General features: G+C 45.4%; 1 long non-coding RNA gene across 2 annotated transcripts in view; it reads right to left on the bottom strand.

Moving 5' to 3' along the window:
* The window catches only part of LOC140210461 (uncharacterized), an 89,403-nt gene that overhangs the window by 26,876 nt on the left and 43,202 nt on the right, over positions 1-19,325 (bottom strand). The window contains exon 3 of one of the 2 annotated variants that reach the window (XR_011889238.1): positions 12,158-12,309. The exons of the other annotated variant lie outside the window; for it this stretch is intronic. This is a non-coding gene — a long non-coding RNA (uncharacterized lncRNA). Of the gene's footprint in view, positions 1-12,157; positions 12,310-19,325 lie in introns of those variants that run through there. 2 annotated transcript variants of the gene reach the window in all.

The raw sequence follows: 19,325 nt of genomic DNA, 5'->3' as shown, positions 1-19,325 counted from the left end.
CCTGTGAGTTTGGCGTCAATGGTGGATAAATTGATGGAAAGTATTCTTAGAGACGGTATATATAATTACCTGGATAGACGGTCTGATTAGGAACAGTCAACATCGATTTGTGCGTGAAAGGTCATGTTTGACAAATCTTATTGAATCTTTTGATGAGGTTACTAGGAAAGTTGACGAGGGTGAAGCAGTGGATGTTGTCTATATGGACTTCAGTAAGGCCTTTGACAAGGTTCCACACAGAAGGTTAGTTAGCTTGGTTCAATCGTTAGGTATTAATATTGAAGTAGTAAAATGGATTCAGCAGTGGCTGGATGGGAGACGCCAGAGAGTAGTGATGGATAACTGTGTGTCAGATTGGAGGCCAGTGACTAGTGGTGTGCCTCAGAGATCTGTACTGGGTCCAATGTTGTTTGTCATATATATTAATGATCTGGAGGATGGGGTGGTAAATTGGATTAGTATGTAGATGATACTAAGATAGGTGGAGTTGTGGATAATGAAGTAGGTTTTCAAAGCTTGCAGAGAGATTTAGGCCAGTTAGAAGAGTGGGCTGAAAGATGGCAGATGGAGTTTAACGCTGATAAATGTGAGGTGCTACATTTTGGTAGGACTAATCAAAATAGGACATACATGGTAAATGGTAGGGCCTTTATAAATCAGAGCATTGAGTATAAGAGTGTGAATGTAATGTTGAAATTGTACAAGGCATTGGTAAGGCCAAATTTGAAGTATTGTGTACAGTTCTGGTCACCGAATTATAGGAAAGATGTCAACAAAATTAAGAAAGTACGGAGAAGATTGACTGGAATGTTAACACGAAGGGTCTCGGCCCGAAACATCGACTGTACCTCTTCTTAGAGATGCTGCCCAGCCTGCTGCGTTCACCAGCAACTTTGATGTGTGTTACTAGAATGTTACCTGGGTTTCATCTCCTAAGCTACAGAGGAAGGTTGAACAGGTTGGGTCTTTATTCTTTGGAGCGTAGAAGGTTGAGAGGGGACTTGATAGACGTATTTAAAATTATGAGGGGGATAGATCGAGTTGACGTGGATAGGCTTTTTCCATTGAGAGTGGAGGAGATTCAAACAAGAGGACATGAGTTGAGAGTTAAAGGGCAAAATTTTAGGGGTAACATGAGGGAGAATTTCTTTACTCAGAGAGTGGTAGCTGTGCGGAACGAGCTTCCAGCAGAAGTGGTTGAGGCAGGCTCAATGTTGTCGTGTAAAGTTAAATTGGATAGATATATGGACAGGAAAGGAATGGAAGGTTATGGGCTGAGTGCAGGTCGGTGGGACTGGGTGAGGGTAAGAGTTTGGCACGGACTAGAAGGGCCAAGATGGCCCGTTTCCGTGCTGTAATTGTTATATGGTTATATGGTTATCCACTTCACTCACAGTCACAATCTCTTGCCCCTGAGGCAGCTAATTTAATTGGTGTGACTATCTCCTGAAACAGAGAGTCCAGGTAGCTCTCCCCCTCTCTGATGTGCCGTAGTGTTTGAAGCTCCAGGTCATCCAACTTTGAGCCCGAGTTCCTTGAGCAGCCAACACTGGCTGCAGATGTGGACACCAGGAACCACAATGGGGTCCAGCAGATCCCACATCATGCAGCTACAGCACATCACATGATCCTGCATCATCCCCTTTATTTAATCAGCTGTAATTTAGTGGCTCTTTATTCAACCATTACAAAAGCCTTACTTGATACTCACCTGTGCCTCCTTGCTGAAGCCTGTTGAGCCGAAACCTCAAGTTCCCACTCCTACACTGGTCCCCTCACACAATTGTCCCCCCGCTTTGACCCTGCTTTACTTTTAGTAGCTCCTGCTAATGAATCGCGAATTGATTGTTCTGCCGCTAATGTGCCGAGCCCCGCAAAATGCTCCTTTTTCAAACTCTTCTCCCCGACCTCTGCGAAGCTCCCCCTCTTCGAATCAATTGGACCACCGCTAATGCCTTGGTGTTATCACTTCAGTGGATCTGTCCTGGGTTCAGCATGTAAGTGCCGTTAGGAAGAAAGCAATGCAGCACCTTGAATTTCTTAAAAGTTCACAAAGATTCAGCATATTACCTAAAACTTTGACAAACTCCTGTAGATGTATGGTGGAGAGTATATTGACTGGTTGCATTAAGGCCTGGCATAGAAACAACAATGCCCTTGAACAGAAAAGCCTTCAAAGAGTAGTGGATACAGCCCAGTTCAGCACAGGTAAAGCCCTCACCACCCATGAGCACATCTACATGAAGCGTGTCACAGGAAGACAGCGTCCACCATCTAGGACCCCCACCATCCAGCCAATGCTCTCTTCTCACTGCTGCCATGAGGAAGAAGGTACCGGAGTCGCAGGACTCACACCAGCGAGACCCTTCTTCAGGATTGGGAGGGATGGCGGGAGATAACATAATTAAATAGCGGGCATGGGGAAAGAGACTGGCCAGAAGGTTATAGGTGAACCCAGGTGTGTGGGAAAGACAAGGGCTGGAGAAGAAAGAATCTGATAGGAGAGGGGAGTGGACAATAGGAGAAAGGGAGGGAGGAGGGGACCCGGGGGAAGTTATAGGCAAGTGAGAAGACGTGAATGGTCAAAGTGGGGAATGGGGTGGGAGATTTTTGTTCACCAGAAGGAGAAATCAACATTCTTACCATCAGGTTGGAGGGTATGCAGACAGAATATAAGGTGTTGCTCCTACAGCTCGAGGCTGGCCTCATCTTGGCTTTGCTCCTGGGTGTTTTCTGCTTGTAATCCCCCTCATGGACCACTGCCATTTGTTGTGATAAGCAGATGGTGTTTTAAACTGCCGTAGTAATTGTAGAAAGTCCCTACTCATAGAAACACATTCAAACAGTCAATCTCTGAAACTGTTGCTCACACTGTCCTTGCACTCACACTAGTATCTATGCTGTTACCTGCTCGATAAGTGGCTGCAGTTCAAGTGGTATCCCCACATTCCCATTAACTACCAACCACCCTCCATGTTCCCTCCACGTGGCAGTGCAGTGGTGCAGCCAGTAGAGCTGCTGCCTCACAACTCCACCGACCCAGGTTCGATTCTGACATCAGGCGCTGTCTGTGTGGATTTTACCCACCCTCCCTGTGATCATGTTTTCGCCCAGGTGCTCCGGTTTCCCATCGCAAAATCCTGTGGGTTGCTAACTTATCTGTCCACTGGGACTTGCTCCTAGTGTGTAAGGAAGTGGTAGAATCAAGGAGACAGGCTGGTGGGGGAGGGTGAGAGTTGATGGAAAGGTGGGGAGAATAAAATGTCTGAAGCTAACATCATGTAAAATTGGATGTTTGTTAGTCAACGCAGACTGCTGGTCTATTTCTTCTTTGTATATCTCCTCATGCTTTGTGCTGAGGTTAAAAAAAAGCACTGCCACCCATGAACTCAGTCAGGATCTGGTCCAAGGTAGCGTGGCTGATAGGCCTTCAGCAGGAAAGCTACTGTTGAGAGAACATCAGATCACCATCAGGATACAATTTACAAAGCTTTTTCTAACCGATGGGAAAGATCCATCAACACATCTATTTCAGGCAAGGTCAACAGGCAAAGGTCAGAGAAAGGAGCAACTTGCTGAAATACACACAAGATTCTGCAGATGCTGGAAATCCGGAGTAACACACAAGTTCAAGTTTAATTGTCATTCAACCATACATGGATACAGCTGAATGAAACAGTGCTACTCTGGGGCCAGGGTGCAAAATACAGTACCGACAGTCACATACAGCATAAGGCACATATAAGATACCAGTAAAATGCAGTCAGATAAAAAAATATAGCCCAGGACTATATTTTTGCATGGGATTACAATGAGAGATTATGGGTTAAGGGGGAAAGGTGAAAAGTTTAAGGAGAACATGAGGGAAACAAAGGGCATGATGGTGTGGAAGGAGCTGGCAGCACAAGTGGTGCTTGTGAGCTTGATTTCAAAGTTTAAGAGAAGTTTGGATGGGTACATGGGATGGTAGGGGTATGGAGGGCTATGGTCCCGGAGCAGGTTGATGGGAGTAAGCACCTTAAATGGTTCAGCATGGACTAGATGGGCCAAAGGGTCCGTTTCTGTGCTGTACTTATCAATAACTCTGCGACTTCATGAATGTTGCTGCAGTCTGCAGCTGAACACAATACAGCCTGTCTTCTGCTGAGTGAACACTGGGGGCAGCACTGACTCCAGCGTGGACGCCATGCCACAGTGCCTCTGGTGACTCCCAACGCCTGTGTGCTGGGCAGCTGTAAACAGGTGGCACTGCAGTCTGAGAGCTCGGCAACTGAGCAACTCTCCCACCACCTGCCAATCAAATATTAAATCAGATTAGAGTATGCCACATGAACAATGCCCAACAGGACTTTGCAACCACAAGAAAAGCAACTAAGCTGTTCGACTGCATACTGCCTCTCTAACTCAACCAGCAGCACTATCCGCTCCTTCAGTTTCTCTGCTAACGAGCAACTCACTGATGGGGTAGGCCTGCAGTACTTGAAGTTTTTAATGTCCAGCAGGGTCTTGCGATCATAAAAAAGTATGTTTAATGGAAGACAATAACACATTTGGTTGGTCTTGTAGAAGCTCCCGAGATAGAGCACACTGCCATTAGCAGCCATTTTGTCTGCTGAGTACCTCCAGCACACAAAATGCTGGAGGAATTCAACAGATCTGACGACGTCTGTGGACTGAAATAAACTTTCAATGCTTCTTTCTGAGACCCTTCATCAACTTTACATGCTGAAAGACTTTATACTATTGATCTCGTCCTGTGTATGCTCCAAAACACTTAAGAATTGACTGTAGAACTAAGACTTGGCTGCTTTTGTCAAGTCGCCATTGCTGAGTAGAAAAACTACAGCACCTTATTCTGCTCCAGTCTGAACTAAATATTTGCTCTCCCCCATAGACACACGATCTCAAATGGCTCCATAATAAGGATTTTAGCTGTTGGAAGCCAATTTAAATAAAATTTTGACATTCCCTTATTAATTTTCTAGGTAATTTCTGAATATCATTCTGTTGTAAGTATTATGCCTATGGCATTATAGGAAAGATACTGGCATGGATAGAGAAATGGCTGACAGGCAGGAGGCAGAAAATGGGAATAAAGGAGTACTTTTCTGATTGGCTGCTAGTGTTCCCCAGGGGTCAGTATTGGGACCAATACTTCTCATATTTCTGTCAATGTTTTGGATAATGGAATTGATGGCTTTGTGACAAAGTTTGCAGATGATATGAAGATAGGCGGAGGGGTAGGTAGTGCTGAGGAAGCAATGTGATTGCAGCAGGACTTAGACAAATTGGAAAAATGGGCAAAAAAGTGGCAGATAGAATACAGTGTAGGGAAATGTATTATAGTGTATTTTGGTAAAAGGAATAATAGTGGAAACTATTGTCAAAGTGGAGAGAAGGTTCAAATATTGGAAGTGCAAAGGGACTTAGGAGTCCTCATGCAAGACTCCCAGAAGGTTAATTTACAGGTTGAGTCTGTGGTAAAGAAGGTAAATGAAATGTTGGTATTTATTTCAAGGGGAATAGAATATAAAAGCAAGGAGATAATGCCGAGTCTTTATAAGACACTAGTGAGGCCACATTTGGAGTATTATCAATAGCTTTGGGCCCCACATCTCAGAAAGGATGTGTTGTCATTGGAGAGAGTCCAGAGGAGGTTTACAAAGATGGTGCTGGGAATGAAGGGGTCAACATATGAGGAATGTTTGGCAGCTTTGGGCCTGTATTCACTGGAATTTAGAAGAATGTGGGGGGATCTCACTGAAACCTACTGAATGTTGAAAGAACTAGATAAGGTGGATGCAGAGAGGATGTTTTCTGTGGTGGAGGTATCCAGAACTAGAGGGTACAGAACTGAGGGGTGTCTTTTAGGACAGAGGTAAGGAAATTTTTTTTTAGCCAGAGAGTAGTGAATCTGTGGAATGCTCTGCCACAGACTGCAGTGGAGGCCAAGTCTGTGGGAATATTTAAAGCGGAAGTTGATGGTTTCCTGATCGGTCAGGCAATCAAAGGACAAGGTGAGAAGGCAGGTGTATGGGGTTGAGTGGGATCCAGGATCAGCCGTGATGAAAGGTGGAGCAAACCTGAGGGGCTGAATGGCCTAATTCTGCTCCTATGTCTTATGGGCTTATCAAAAAAATAGCTTTCACAATGCTCCCAGAATGACGGATTTCCTCAGTCTAATTTGAGTTTCAAACATGTGACAAAATAACTTAATCTTTCAAAATGAGTCATTCTAGTTAAACTGGTTTTATTGAATGGCATTTTTGTTAGTACACATTGTTCACGCTGTGCACGTATACCCGTGAAACCTGTGCAGTCAGTTGTGATGATGCATAGAACATTCAAGTGAATTGATTTCTGAACGATGATGACCTGGGCTTTCTGATATCCAGCCCCTCGACAACGCCATGTTGAGATTTTCATCGGCTTCTCGATACCAGTCTCCTTTTTCTTGTCTTGACCCCCTTAATAATAAAATCTCTATATAAATAAATAAATATATGTCTCTGTGTGTGGATATATATGCATATGTATGTATATATGTATATATGTGTGTGTATATATATATATATGTAACTCTCAGTCCGGCTAGCAGCTTAATCTAGGGGGTGATAGCCCGGCCAAGCTTAAGAAATCTTGTTTGGGTGGATGCTGCGCGGTGTCCCCTGTAACAAATCAGTACCACGAAATAACAAACAGTACACAATATGTGATTAAATGATTGAGCTTTATAATTCTTAATTTGACTATATGGTTAGCAAAGAAACAAAAAAGAAAAGGGCCCATTCTCAGGAAGCAGTCTAATCTGCAATGTTGGAGCTCACTGATACGGCCGTTCGTCCACCATCAACTTCCTCCAATTGTCGCTGACCTTCGGACTATATCTCCGAGTCCACTCTGTCTGGCGGTCTACCAACTCTCTCCATTCATGTCTTCTCTCCTCATCTCTCCCCGGCAAAAGACCACCAATTCCCGGCTCCCAGGCACACAAGAAAGAACAACATCCCTCTCATTGGCTAGCCCCATATTCCAAAGCCCCGTTATTTCTAATCATAACCCAAACATTGCTGCTACAGAGAAACCATTACATTAGCAGTGAAACCTTACAGCATGTTACACTCTCCCCCCCACCAAATTTGGTCATGTCCTCATGACGTTGAGATATTTGCCAACCTTTCCTGCAAAACACAAAGTCCAATCCAGGTATAAAAGACAGTGACATAGCTCCCCAACTCAGTAGGGGTCACACTCTGTTCCCCAGTGCTACGTAGGCCAGCCTATAAGGTGGTCTCCTAGTTCTCTGAGACCTCCGTACCCCCTCACCTAACTCTTCAGGTACAGACACTACTGGGGATACTTCCGGTCTACCTGGTGAGGCCTCCCCTGACTTGTCATTCGTGCCCAACCGCAACTCGGATCCCTCGGTCCCATGGCCAAGCCATGCATCATCCCTTGCAGGGTCCTGCTGCAGCCCAGACTGTTCACAGATAGTACCCCCCACCCCCCTCCACTTCACCTGACTCAGCGGGAGAAGGGCTGGAAGTCCCTTCCTCAATCAATGGGGAGTTAGCAAAGGCAGCATATACCACACACCCAGGTCCTCATCGTCCAAATCAGTATCCCTGTCAGGGGTGGGGGCCGGCCTAACCTCGCCTGCTGTGGGCCCTGCAGTCGCCCAGCGTTTCCGCAGAGTCCTCTTACTAGGTGTAGGCTCCAAGTCGGGCTCTGGGTCTACCTTCACCTCTTGTCCTGGGATAACAGGTGGTTCCGATGGAGAACCTAGACAGGCCCATTCCCCTCCTCTGGTTTCACCCGGAAAACTGGTAGGTTTGGCATCTGACTCTCCACCACATAGGGCTTAGCCGACCAGTGGTCAGCCAACCTGTGCTTTCCAGGTAGCCCCAATTCTCGGTCTCCTGGCAGGACTTGGGAGAACCTTACCTTTTAATCATACTTCCTCTCATTTCCTGGATTCTGCTTGGCAGCCGCGACCCCAGCTAATTCATAAACCCTTTTCAGCTCTCTTCTCATATCAGACACAGACTTCAGATAAGTGTTTGCGGGGTAAGTCACCCTGGTCAGTCCCAAAACAAAGGTCAATGAGCAACCTCGCCTCACGCCCAAACATCAAATGATACGGCGAGTACCCAGTAGCTTCATTTTGTGTACAGTTGTAACTGGGAACCAGATGCCCAATATGTTGACTCCACTTGCTCTTGCTGATCTCCAGGGTCCTGAGCATGTCTAGTGAGGTCCGATTAAACCTCTCTGGCTGGGGATCACCCAGTGGGTGATAGAGCATGGTCCTCGACTTCTCGACTCCAAGCAAGCCCAGTAACTCATAGACGAGCCTGCTCTCGAAATCCCGTCCCTGATCACTTATGTATCCACCTGGGAAGGCCATAATAGATTAAATACTTGGGAAAAGTATTTAATCTATTATGGCCTCTGGTCCTTGGTCAGGAAAGCCTGCCCATACCTAGCGTACTGGTCCGTGATGACTTAGACATTCGCCATGTTGCTGGGATCGGGTTCTATTGACAGGAAATCCATACACACCAGGTCCAGATGCCCCACACTCTGCAAGTGGGACAAGGGAGCTGCCCGCGTCAGCAGTGTCTTCCGCTGTATGCATCGAATGCATGACTTGCAGTATTCTTCGACTCCCAGTTTCATCTGGGGCCAGTAAAGCCGGTCTCTGAGCAACCCTAGGTCTTTTCCACCCCCAAATGTCCAGCATCATCATGAAGTGACTTCAACGCAATCCTCCAATACTTCTTGAGCAGGACCAGCTGGCAATGCCCGGGTCAGTCTGGGGGTGACGTGACCTGGTATAAGATCTGGTTCTTCATCTCCAACCGAGGCCATTCTCACAGTATTGGAGGCACTGACTCGTTTCATGTTCTCCGCCTGAGCCATGTCTCCTTTTTCGACCGCCGCCCAAATGGTACCAATACCCAGATCATCTCGCTGAGCAGCAGCCGCTTCCCCAGAACTCAATTCTGGCAGCTGATTTGTCTTCAGAGCAGACAGATTACAGTAAACTTGGGGAATAGCGTCATCAGAAGCTCCCAATTGATCCACTGCTCAATCCTGCCCCTACTTTCCCTCTGCCTTCATGATGATGGCAAATTGACACATGGCCTTCACCCCTGGGGCAGGAACACTCTCCCACTCCTCGTCCTTGTCTAGTCCCTCATGCGCCCGTCAGCATCAATGTTCCGGCTTCCCAGCCAGTACTTCAGGCTGAAATCATAGGCAGACAACGCCACCAACCACTGATGGCCTGTGGCATCCAATTTCACTGAGGTCAGGATATAAATTAGAGGGTTCCTTGGTATATTACTGGGAATGTGCTCCCCCAGAAACACCAGGCCGTTTCCTCACTGGGTCTCCTCTAAGTTTTCCCAACGACTCTCTCTACTTAGGTATCCCGGGGCTCACTCTCCTCCTGGCATGACACCTGTTGCCATCAGCCCTCCACATTGTTCGTCCCCTTGGGGAAACGGCCCCCCCATCAGCTCCATCATCATATGGGCGGTCACACCCGCTGATAACAGCTGACATATCTCTGTTCTCAACTCTGCCACAATCTCCTCTACCACTCCCCAGGGTGGGCTATCCTTAGCCACTTCACCGCAGGGGACTACTACCGAGGACTGTCCCCTGCTGACTGAGGCCTTCCGTGCCTCCAACACGTTCTCCTCTCCCCGCACCTCTCTGATCAGCTCAACAAAAGAGGAAGGGGGGGGGCATGTCTTATGAGACTGTCAGAGACCCCAAGCAATCAGGTCCTGGGACTGGGCACCCCTGGCTATCTGGTCCATTCCTAACCGGTCCACCTCAGCTGCCCGAATGACCCCTCTGCGCTGCAAGCAATTTAGCTGCCTCTATAGCCGAAAAATATAAGCATAAAACTACTCCCCCTTCTCCTGATGTATATTCTGAAACCCCATCATAAGCTTCACCGGGCTTCCTGCTGGGCCAAAATCATTGTCCAGTGCTTGCATGTAATTGACAGCTGTCGCTACGGGATACTGTAACCTGACAACTGTCACAACGTCAGTGGCCCGCCCACTCAAACTCTCAACTAATCTCTGTCGCTTTATGTCATCAGAGCACTGCTACTCCTCTAACCACTGAAGTCTGCTCCACCCAAGCCTCATTCTCCTCTTCCCCTTTAGGGGTGGGCGTTATTCCAGAGAATGGGTGGAGCCTGCCATAGCTGGGACTTTGAACCTGGGCATTTTTCCATTTACTCTCCAGAGAGGTAAGGGCGGATACTACCTCAGAATTCTCACTCTCCCCTGGGGGACAGGGACTAATTAGACATTCTAAATCTGACCACTCCTTCCGCTCACTCCTCAGAAACGATAGAACCCTGCCTTTGAAATCTCCACCGCCAGCTATCGTTATGTCAGCACTGGTCTGCAGTAAAATGAGAGCTGCGCCCACCATTTCATCAAACCTCCACCCTGCAATCACAACTTTAACAGTACTTAACAGGCGAATTAACAATTCATCCAGAGTACGAATATCTACCCCACTGGTTCAAGTCTTAGGGTAATCACACAGCATCCAACGAAATCAATCCCAGACGAGCCCCCACAATTGTAGATCTCGGTTCAGCTAGCAGCTTAATCTAGGGGATGATAGCTCCCAGACCAGCCAAACTTACGAAATCTTGTTTGGGTGGATGCTGTGCGATGTGTCCCCTGTTACAAATCAGTACCACGAAATAACAAACAGTACACAATATGCGATTAATCGATTGAGCTTTATAATTCTTAATTTGACTATATGGTTAGTAAAGAAACAACAAAAAAAGAAAAGGGCCCATTCTCATGAAACAGTCTAATCTGCAATGTTGGAGCTCACTGATACGGCCGTTTGTCCACCATCGACCTCCTCCGATTGTCGCTGACCTTTGGACTATCGCTCCGAGTCCACTCTGTCTGGCCGTCTACCAACTCTCTCCATTTGCATCTTCTCTCCTCATCTTTCCCCGGCAAAAGACCGCGAAATCCCTCTCCCAGACACAAGAAGAAGAACAACATCCCTCTCATTGGATAGCCCCACATTCCAAAGCCCCATTATCTCTAGTCATACCCCAAACATTGCTACTACAGAGAAACCATTGCATTAGCAGTGAAACATTACAGCGCGTTACATTATAGGCTGTGTTCAAGAACTCATCTGTGGATCTGAATGAATACACGATGGTTGTCAATGACTTTTTAAAACAGTTGTAGGTGAGTGTGCCCCACAAAATCATTCAAACTCTTCTGCAACCAGAAGCCCTGGATGAACCATGAGATCCGCAATCTGCTGATGATTAGATCAGAGGCATTCAAGTCTGGCAACCAAGAAAGTTTACAAGACGTCCAGGTATGATCTCCAAAAAGCCATATCACTGGTGAAGTAGCAATTCTGAACTAATTTTGAATCAATGAAGGATGCTGGACATTAGTGGCAGGCCTTGAATGCTATCATCTCTAAAAAAGTGAAATCAAGCAACATAGGCAAGAATAGGGCTTCACTTCGAGATGAGCTCAATGCCTTCTAAGCTCGCTGGGATAGTCAGATCATCACAAACTCCCACAGCCCCCAGTGATCTTCTGATTTCAGACTCTGAGGCAGATGTGCAAGCAACCGTCAGGAGGGTGAACCCATGAAAAACATCCAGTCCAGGTCGTGTAGCTGGCTGAGAACTAAAGACCTGTACTGATCGACTGGCTAGTGTGTTCACTGAGATCTTTAACCTCTTGCTCCGGCAGTCTGAGGTGCCCATCTGCTTCAAGCAGGCTTCAATTATACCGGTACCTGAGAAGAACGTGGGAACCTGCCTCAATTATTATTGGTGTAGCACTTGCATCCACTCCGATGAAGTGTTTTGAGAGGTTGGTGATGAAACATAGCAACTTCTGCCTGAGAAGCGACTTGGATCTGCTTCAATTTGCCTACCATCACAACAGGTCAACAGCAGATGTCATCTCATAGGTTGAACCTTGGAATAATTGAACAGCAGAGATACATACGTCAGGATGCTTTTTATCGACTATAGCTTGGCATTCAGTACTATCATCCCCAGCAACTTCAAATTCCTTGGCGTTATGATTTCAGAGGATCTGCACATAATCATTTCATAGTCCAGCACATAAGTTCAATGAATTCCTTGGGAGTTTGCAAAGATTCAGCATGGCACTTAAGACTTTGACAACCTTCTATAGGTGTGTGGTGGGGAGTATGTTGACAGGCTGCATCACAGCCTGGTATGGAAACACCAATGCCCTTGAACAGAAGATCCTATAAAAAGTAATGGATACGGCCCAGTCAGTCACAGGTAAAGCCCTCCCCATCATTGAGCACATCTACACAGAGTGTTGTCGCAGGAAAGAACCATCCATCATCCAGGACTCCCACCACCCAAGACATGCTTCCTTCTCGCTGCTGCCATCAGTAAGAAGGTACAGGCACCTCAGGACTCACAACACTGGGTTCAGGAACAATTGTTACCCCTCAGCCATCAGGATCCTGAACCAAAGGGGATAACTTCGTTCAACTTCACTTCCCTGATCACTGAAATATTCCCATATTCCATAGATTTACTTTTAAGGCCTCTGTATCTCATGTTCTTGATATTTATTGGTTATTTATTTATTTATTTTAGAACATAGCACATAGAACATAAAATAGTACAGCACATTACAGGCCCTTCGGCCCACAATGTTGTGGCGACCCTCAAACCCTGCCTCCCATATAACCCTCCACCTTAAATTCCTTTTGCGCACTAGTGGAACGCCCAGTTGGTGTGGGCTTTCATTGATTCTATTAGGGTTATTATTCTATTCTGGATTTGTTGAGTATACCCACAAAAATGAATCTCAGGGTTGTATGTGATGATGTGGATGTACTTTGATAATAAACTACTTTGAACTTTGAACCCAAGATTTCGGTGACTAAGCTGGAGGATCCAAATACAGGCAGTCAGGAGAACACCAGCTGATTCTAAGAAGGCAGGTTAGTCTTGCTGTCAGGAACAGGGAAATGTTGAAGAATAGAAATTTAGGTTGCAACAAAAAATTAGTCAGTTAACACATCTCCACCGTTTATTAGACTCAGATTATTTCGGGGACGTAGTGATACACGTGACCCTAATGGCTTTGCAGCTAATCAGGTTCTTTATAGGTTTTGCAGGAACTTAGCAACCAGAGCATCACAGACAGATCCCACAAGCAGATTACAGCAAGCTCATAATCTACTTTTTTCTTTGGTGAAACCAATTTAGTAATAACATTTGCCAAGACACTGAGGAGAACTCACATCCTTCTCTCTGAACTATGCTGGCCACCTCTCACTTAACACTTCCTCTGAAAGACAACACTTCCAACAGAGGAGTCTTCACTTCATGCTGCCTGAGTTTGTCACTGTGGACTATGTGCTAAAAACTTCTATGTTTTTTTTTAAACTTGAAAATCTGTATGTTGCCTTGTGGAACCATGGGTTGACTCCAACCTGCTGATTATTCAGGATAGATGAATAACAGTTGTTGTCTATATGCCTGACTCACAAGAAAATAAGAGCAGGACTAGACCAGCTTATTCTATGAAATCTTCCAGCCTATTCCACTATTCAGTATAATCATGTGTGATCTTCCCTAGGCTTCAGCTCCTCTCTGTTTCAATCCCCCATAAACCTCACTTCACCAAACTTTCAAACAATAGAGGTATCTAAAGACGGGCTAGATGAGTGATCTGACCTCTATAGCTCTCCGGGTTAGAGAACTCCAGAGATTCACAGTCCTCTGTGAAAAGTTCCTATCCACCTCAGTTTTAAACAATTACTCCCTTGTAGCCATGCCTTTTCATTCAAGATTGCTACTCGTGGAAATATCATAACGTCTACCCCATAACCATCATCTTTACTATAATAAGGTAACCCCCGCCCCCAAACACCAAAGAGGAGAGCTCTAACCAATTTAGCTGTCCTTAATTGGACAGCTCTCTTATCCCAGGAAACAGAGGCTGCCTTCAATGCCAGTCGATCCAGCAATACACTTGATCACCTGAGGCAGAAGAGCCCACGAGAGTGACTGAACTTGTAGTTATTCCTTCAAATGTGATAAAGTGTGTCAACGTATTTTGACACAGAGCCACGTTTGGAGATTTTTGGACAGGTTATTCAGAGATATCTTTAACAAAGAGTGTGTGGGAGTTTGAGAGGTGATGAAGAGCTTAAGGCAAGCCCACCAGCAGTGGATGATTTAAAATTCAGAATGACTGAGCTCAGAATTTGGGAGTGAGGGCGGATGCACAGGCCTTGGGGGACTGAAGAGGCTTTTGAAAATACGAATGGGGATTTTAAAACCAGAGATGTTGATGAAGCGAGAATATTGGCATCCATATCGCCAACAACTTCACCTGGTCCCTTCATGCTAATAATGTGTTCAAGGAAAAGATCAATGTAAGGGCTTTCGTAGGCACCTCGTACGATTCAGCAGTGTAGGTACGTTCGTAGGCACCTCGTACGATTCAGCAGTGTAGGTACGTTCGTAGGCACCTCGTACGATTCAGCAGTGTAGGTACGTTCGTAGGCACCTCGTACGATTCAGCAGTGTAGGTACGTTCGTAGGCACCTCGTACGATTCAGCAGTGTAGGTACGTTCGTAGGCACCTCGTACGATTCAGCAGTGTAGGTACGTTCGTAGGCACCTCGTACGATTCAGCAGTGTAGGTACGTTCGTAGGCACCTCGTACGATTCAGCAGGTTCACTAGAATTCTCTATACCCTCTACTGATGTGCTATAGGAAGTTTCCTGGTAATGGGAACTGTTCTGCTCTGGGTTGGGTCCCTGCAGAGAATGGTAAACATAGCCCAGCCCTTCCTTCCACCCAGTCAATCTTCACAGTGCATTGCTTCAGGACAGCTGGCAGTATTGTAAAGCACCACGCACAAAATGCTGGAGGAACTCAGCAGGCCAGGCAGTGTCGATGGAAAATAACACAGTCAACGGCTCGGGCTGACTGAAACCTTAACTATTTACTCTTTGCCATAGATGCTGCCTGGCCTCCTGAGATCCTCCAGCATTTTGTGCGTGTTGCTTGGATTTCCAGTATCTGCAGATTTTCTCTTGTTTGAGTATTGTGAAGGATGCCTGTCTCCCTGGCCATTCCCTTTTCTCTCTTCTACCCTCTGGGAGAGAGTACAGGAGTTTGAAAGCCCAGATGTCCAGGTTTAACAAAACATCTTCCCCACTTACAAACCCAACCCTTCTGATGGTGCTACCACATTAACATCCACTAATCTCTAACTCTCCTAGTTGTTACACTATTGTCACCTCAGTATCTCTTTTTGCCCTTCTTCAGATTGCACTAAAATCCTTACACCATCATGTGGTTTTGCACTCATTGTAATTTTTATTTCATTTATTATTAGCATGAATAATGGTCACTGAGTTTCATGTGAACACGAAGTTTTATAGCAGCCATTTTAATATAAATGTCATTGTATATGACAATTAATGAGTTTTATTAAGAAACTTCTTTGTTAGCATGCCCCACCCGAAGCGTCATAGATCAGTCAACACTAGGCTAGGGTGTGTGCCAATGGAGAATCTTTCTGTGGCAACTCCGTGTACAGAACAAAAAGATGGGATAATTCCCATTCTATCTCAGCCCATATATTACCTCAACCTCACAGGTAATAATTGTCTATGTGGCACCCTTTCAAATGCCTTTTGAAAATCCAGCTAAATCCACACCTATCGGTTTTATTTATCAACCTTACTAATCTCATCCTCAGAAAAGTCGTCAATTCATCGAACTTAACTTTTCTTCCACAAGCTGCCTAATCATGCTGTAGTTTTCAAACAATTTTGTTCAAACATTCTTAAAAATACATCCTAGCTTTTTTCAACAAAGAGCATCATTCCAGGGTCCTGACTTTTGGCCCCTTAATGCAAATTAGTTAGAACTCGGAGAGATTTTAAGGAAAAGCAAATGAAATCTACGAGCATCTGATCACTTTTTGTTGAGGGAATATTCAGAATCAGGTATATTATCACCGGCATGTGACGTGAAATTTCTTAACTTAGCAGCAGCAGTTCAATGCATTACATAATCTCACAGAGAGAGAAAAAATAATAATAAATAAAATAAATCATAATAATAAACAAACAAGTAAATCAATTACGTATATTGAATAGACTTTTTAAAATGTGCAAAAAACAGAAATACTGTATATTAAAAAAAGTGAGGTAGTGTCCAAGGGTTCAATGTCCATTTAGGAATAGAATGGCAGAGGGGAAGAAGCTGTTCCTGAATCGCTGAGTGTGTGCCTTTAGGCTTCTGTACCTCCTGCCTGAAGGTAACAGTGAGAAAAGGGTATGCCCACGTACTATGGTTAATCTTCAGAGCCCTTTTACCTCTTCGATGTCTGAAGTACCAACAGATGCCCGAAGTGGCCATTGTTAGTAGTGGGACTGACCTGATGAAAGATCCCTCAGAGTCTGAGGTCATTTGTAACAATGTGAAGATGAGGAACGTAGGGAGATATAGCACTAATGACACTTGAATTCATCTTTACAAAAGGTGTTGTATTTTGACAGGTGGCAATGGCATCTTGAGGCATACTCATCAACAGCTGGAGAAGGTAGCAGGGATCTCAAAGACCACATCAATTGCCTGCTGTTAGAAAATTGCTTGAGGGTCAACAGAAGTGCTGCTGATCACAATCTTGTGAAAGATAACAGGGTATGAAAGGAAGTTGAAGATCTCTTGCATTTGTAAACTCTGATTACACCAATCAAGGCTATGTAAATAGCAAAGGAGGAATCGCCACGGTGCACTCTCCTCTCCTATCCGATTCCTCCTTCTCTTCTTTTCCTGCCCACCTGGCTTCACCTATCATCTTCCAGTTAGGCCTCTTCCCCTCCCCTCACCATTTTATTCTGGCACATTCCCCCTTCCTCCCCTGTCCTGAAGAAGGGTCCTGGCCCAAAACACTGTTTGTTCATTTCCATTGATGCTGCTTTACCTAGAGGGCTCCTCCAGTATTTTGTGTGGTGTCGTTCTGGGTTTCCACCATCTGCAGTATCTCTTGTGTTTATGATTTGCTGCTCCACTGTGAAGTTTCTTCCAGGGATGTCTACCCTGAAGGCGTTTAAATCTCCTTGTCGTGAGTTCAGTGAGACCCTCTGTCACAGCTCTCCCTCTGTGACACTGCTGCCCTCCATCTCTTTGTGCTCACCCAGACTCACTACTACAGCCACATATCCTTCCTGGGAGCTTGTCTACACCGCCATCTTGTTCTAGTAAAAATTTCCCTTCCCCCTCCCTCTACTCCTATTCCCCACTCTAGCCTCTCATCTCTTCTCTTCCCTGGCTATCACCGTCTCCTGGAGCCCTTTCTTCTTCCCTTTCTTCCATCTTCGATCAGATTCATTCTTTTCCAGCCCTCTTGGCTTTCCCACCTACCTGGCTTCACCTATCATCTTCCAGCTATTCCTCCTCCCCTCTCCCCACCTTTTTATTCTGGCATCCCCCCTCCTTCCTTTCCAGTCCTGATGAAGGGTCTCGGTCTGAAATGGCGATTGTTTATTCATTTCCATGGACGCTGCCTGACCTGCTGAGTTCCTCCAGCATTTTGTGTGTTGCCCTGGATTTCCAGCAACTGCAGAATTTCACGTGTCTCCTGATAGGTCTGGTAACCATTGGGAAGAAGGACCCTATGTGGACCGATGTTCTGACATTGGACACATTATTGTATTTGGAATAGCACTGACTAGTTGCAGAGGGAGACCTACAAGAAAGTAACACTTGACTCTAGCTTGGACCCCCCTTACAGTGTTCTTTCTACAAGTGCTCGGATGAAATAAATGGTGAAACAAGGAAAGCAGGAAAAAGTAATGGTTGTTTTGTAAATGGCAAGGGCACCAATGCTTCAGAAAGAACAGCTATTTTATCTGCTTTGGAGATCTGTAAGGAGGTTATTATATGTAATAGGTGAGCAATGTGCTCAAAGACATCTCCCTGACATTGGGTGCCCATTTTTTGTTTCAGATACCATAGTCCACGCTTGCCCTCTAAAGACTTTTTCTTTTTAAAACATAAGTTTAATTTACTTATTTTCATTATTACCATAATTTCAACTTTCAAATTACCACATGGCCATCCTGGTCCAGGGTGCCCTGCAGCCTTGCAGTGCCCCCAGGTAGCCAGTTGTCATGGTGTGCTCTCTCTCCAGGGACATGGGCTTGTAGTTCAGTTCCTTGGAAGTAAATCCAATTTCTGACAGGAAGTTATTGAGTATCACAAGAAAACCAAAATTGAAAGACTGCATTTTGCACCAACATTTTGATCTTTTGGTCAAAGCTCCAGAAGCTTTTAATGTATACGAGTAGAAGACAAGCTCTGTGCTACCATGTGGTGCATCACGCGGCAACCTTCCCATTTCTTTAGCATCTTTTACCTGGCTGAGTTGCTAGCTGAATGCTCAATCCAGCGTAGCTGGAAAGTGTGCTTGGAGCAGTCGGATCTGAACGTAAGGTCACTCGCCACTACACCACCAGACCACCAGCTGGCTTACCATGGGGGACTCCCTCTTTAAGGTATGTCAGAAGCCTTTGTCTATATCACATCATTACTGTTCTCCAACCTGCCTAACTTGATTTCCCCTCTTAGTTAACTGCCTTTTACCATTTTACATTTTTGACTCACAAAGGACATTCCTGAATATCATCAATCACACCTCTCCTTACCCCTGGTGAAAGGTAGCACATCCTCTGAATGTAGCAGCACCCAGGGAATTTATTTCTTTATTTATTGAGATACAGCTTGGAATCGGCCGTTCCGGCCTTTTTGAGTTGCACTGCCCAGAAACCCTTGATTTAATCCCAGCCTAATCACTGGACAATTAACACTGACTAATTAACCAACAAACTGAGTCTTTGGACTCTGAGAGGAAACCATATCACATGGAGGAAACTCACATGGTAACACGGAGGATGTGAAAACTCTTTACAGACAGCAGCGGAAGTGTTCCCTGGATTCTGGTACTATACTAACCACCACTCTACCGTGCCATCTTAATTACAATATATCCTTGGCTAGTGTTTCATACAATATTTTAATGCTGTCACATTCACTACCACACTGTTGGATTCAACAATATTGGTACAATTTCATGTTTCATGTTGATATACAGTCATGAGGCCCAGAGTAATTCTGGGCACTGTGATGGTTCTGAAGTGGTGGTGGGGTGGAGCTTATAGCTGGCACATTTCTCATTGTTGGTGAGAGGCGTTCTATTGTCAGTGCAGGCGT

This window comes from Mobula birostris, chromosome 15, assembly GCF_030028105.1.
Source record: "Mobula birostris isolate sMobBir1 chromosome 15, sMobBir1.hap1, whole genome shotgun sequence".
In the NCBI taxonomy this organism is placed as follows: domain Eukaryota; kingdom Metazoa; phylum Chordata; class Chondrichthyes; order Myliobatiformes; family Myliobatidae; genus Mobula; species Mobula birostris.
This window is presented reverse-complemented; position numbering and strand designations above follow the sequence as displayed.